This window comes from Fukomys damarensis, unplaced genomic scaffold (genome assembly GCF_012274545.1).
Source record: "Fukomys damarensis isolate Sample0158 unplaced genomic scaffold, DMR_v1.0_HiC HiC_scaffold_15, whole genome shotgun sequence".
Classification (NCBI taxonomy): Eukaryota; Metazoa; Chordata; class Mammalia; order Rodentia; family Bathyergidae; genus Fukomys; species Fukomys damarensis.
The window spans coordinates 22,097,918-22,101,522 of record NW_022900927.1 but is presented as its reverse complement, the minus strand read 5'-3'; positions in this window follow the sequence as shown (position 1 = coordinate 22,101,522).

Sequence of the window (3,605 nt, the reverse complement as noted above, 5' to 3'; positions counted from 1 at the left end):
GTGAGAAATGTCTGTTCATTTCAGATGCCCATTTTTGAATCAGGTCTTTGAATTTGGGGAGTGTGATTTTTTCGAGTTCTTTATATATTCTAGATAGTAGACATTTGTCTGAGGAGTAGCTGGTAAAAATTTTCCCCCACATTGTAGCTCATCTCTTAGCTCTCTTGGTGGTTTCTCATGCACTGCAAAAATTTTTTAATACAATGAGATCTCAGTTGCCAATTCTTTGTGCAAGTTCTCGTGCTGCTGAGGATTTGTTCATAAAGTCTTTTCCTATGCCAATTTCTTTGAGAGTTCTATCTAATTTATATTCCATCAAGTTTAGTTTTTTTTGTTTTAATATTGAGATCTTTAGTCTATTTCGATTTTAGTTTAGTACATGGTGAAATATAAGGATCTAGTCTTAATCTTTGGCAAGTTGAAAGCCAGTTTTTCCAACACAATTTATTAAAGAGGCCATCTTTCCTTGAGTGAGGATGGTTGGCTCCTTTGTCAAGGATGAGGTAGCTGAGTATGTCTGGTGTTGTTTCTGCATCTTCTAATCTATTCCATTAATCCTTAGGTCTGTTTCTTTGCCAATATCATGCTGTTTTTTTTTAATCACAGTGACTTTGTGGTATAGTTTCAAATTGTGAATTGTGATACCCGCTGCCATGTCTCTGTCGCCTAGAATGGATTTGTTATTCTAGGTCTCTTCTGGTTCCAAATGAATTTTTGAATTGTTTTCTCAAGTTATATGAAATATACTCTTGGGATTTCAATCAGGATTGCATTGAATCTGTATAGCAGTTTTGGAAGTATGGCCATTATGACTTTTAATTCTTTTAGAAAGATGCCCAGAAAAGGGATAGCTGGGTCAAAAAAACCTCTAATCCTAGTTTTTTGAGGTATCTCCATATTGATTTGCACAGTGGTTGCACCAGTCTGCAGTTGATTCTTGCTACTCAGAAGCAAGGGTTGTCTTTCCATCTTCTTTTATCCTCTTTGATCTCTTTTTTCAGAGTGCTGTAATATTCAGTGTAGAGGTCTTTTGTCTCCTTCATTAGATTGATTACTAGATATTTCATTTTTTTGGATGCTATTGTAAAAGGAATTGTTTCCCTAATTTCCCTCTCAGTGTGTCTGTTATTTGTGTACAAGAAGGCTATTGATTTTTGAGTGTTAAACTTATATCCAACTACTCTACTGAATTGTCATTTAAGTCTAGAAGTCTTTTGGCAGAATGTTTTGGATCTTCTATGTAGAGTATCACATCATCAGCAAATAGTGACAGTTTTACTTCTTCCTTTCCCATCTTTATTCCTTTTATTTCTTTCTCTTGTCTAATTGCTGTGGGTGATGTTTCTAGAACTATGTTGAATAGGTGTGGTGATAGTGGACATCCTTATCTTATTCCTGTTTTTAGTGTGAAGGTTTTCAGTTTTTGGCCATGTAGAATGATATTGGCTGTTGGTTTTTTATAGGTAGCCTTAATCAGGTTGAGATAAAGACCATCTATTCCAATTTTCTGCAGAGTTTTTATCATTAATGGGTGTTGAATTTTGTCAAATGCTTGTTCTGCATCTATTGAGATGATCATATGGTTTTATCCTTGACTCTGTTAATAGTGTGTTACATTTATTGATTTATGTATGTTGAACAATCCTTCCACCCATAGGATAAATTTGACTTAGTCAGGGTGTATAATCTTCTTGATGATCTTCTGTATTCTGTTTGCCAGTATCTTATTAAGGATTTTTGCATCTATATTCATTAGGGATGTTGGCCTGTAGTTCTCTTTTTTGGTTGGGTCTTTCCCTGGTTTTGGAATCAAAGTAATACTTCCAGGATGAATTTGGAAGTATTGATTCCCTTTCAATTTTATTGAAGAGGTTAAAGAGTAGTGGTGCTAGTTCTTCTCTAAATGTCTCATAGAATTCAGCAGTGAGCCATCAGGACCTGGGCTTTTCTGTGTTGGTAATGTTTAATTACATTTGCAAATACACTGAATGTAATTGGGGTGTTTAGAGTTTTTATATCTTCTTTGTTAAACTTTTTTTTTCTCATTGAGTTTATTGGTACACTTTAGGTATACAGTATAGTTCATTCATCTTTGGGATCTTGTACCTTTACATGACAGGTCTTGGTTCTCATTTTTTCCCCTTATCCCTACCCTCCCTTCACCCCCTCCTCCCTTCCCTATTTACAAATACTTTATTTCCATTTTTTCATTTTCTCACTTTTTTTCTTCATTAAACTTTTTAAGTTCATATGTGTCTAGGTATCTGTCCATTTCTTAGGTATTTTCCATATTATTAGGGTACAAGTTTTTGAAGTAGGTATTGATGATCCTCTGGATTTCTGGTAGATCTGTTGTGACTTCACCTTTTTCATTCCTAATTGCATGAATGTGATCCTTTTTTATCCTTTTTTGATAAAGTTGGCTAAGGGTTTATCAATTTCATTTATTTTTTCAAAAGCCAACTCTTTGATTCACTGATTTTTTTGTATAGTTCTCTTAGTTTACATTGCATTAATTTCTGCTCTGATCTTTATAATTTCCTCCCTTGTATGATCTTTCAGTTTGTCTTCCTCTTCCTTTTTCTAGAAGCTGAAGGTTAATCATTAGGTTGTTTATTTGAGCTTGTTCTGTTTTTCTAGTATGGGCATTTACTGTTATGAATTTCCCTCATAGAAGTGTTTTCATTGTATCCCATAGATTCTTATATGTTGTATTGGCTTTATCATTTATTTGTAAAAACTGTCTAATTTCTTCTTTAATTTCCTCTGTGACCCAATGGTTGTTTAGCAGAGTTTTATTTAATTTCCATGTGTTTGTAAAGTTCTTGCAGTTTCTTAGGCTATTGATCTCCAGTTTAATTGCAGTATGGTCTGATAATATACATGGGATAACTTTATTTTCTTTGCATTTACTGAAGCATGTTCTATGAGCTAGTATGTGGTCTATTTTGGAGAATGACCCATGTGCAGCTGAAAAGAATGTATATTCTGATTTTTGGGGTGGAACAGTCTGCAGACATCTACTAAGTCCTTTTGTTCTAAGACTTGGTTCAGTTCTATTATTTTGTTTTGGATTTTTTTTGGTCTAGATGATCTGTCTATTTGTGTCAGTGGAGTATTGAGGTCCTCCACTATAATTGTATTAGTGCATATTTTGTTTTTCATATCCATTAATATTTGTTTAGTATATTTGGGAGCATTAGTATTCAGTGCATATATATTTATGATTGTCATTTCTTCCTCTTGTATTGTTCCCTTTACAAGAATGTAGTGGCCTTCTTTGTCTCTCTTAATTAGTTCTAGTTTGAAATCTATTCTGTCTGCAAGTAAGATAGCTACCCCTGCTTTTTTCCAGGCTCCTGCTGCATGGAGAACTGTTTTACATCCTTTTACTCTCAGTCTATGAGTTTCTTTGTGGGTTAAGTGGGTTTCTTTTTTTTATATATATAAATAATTTTAATTTTAGTTTATTTATTTATTTTTATTTTTTTCAGCTTTAATTGAGTTTATTGGAACATTTTAGGGATACAGTACAGTTACATTCATTGTTGGGATCTTGTACCTCTACATGACAAGTCTTGATTCTCATTTTTTCCCCTTACATC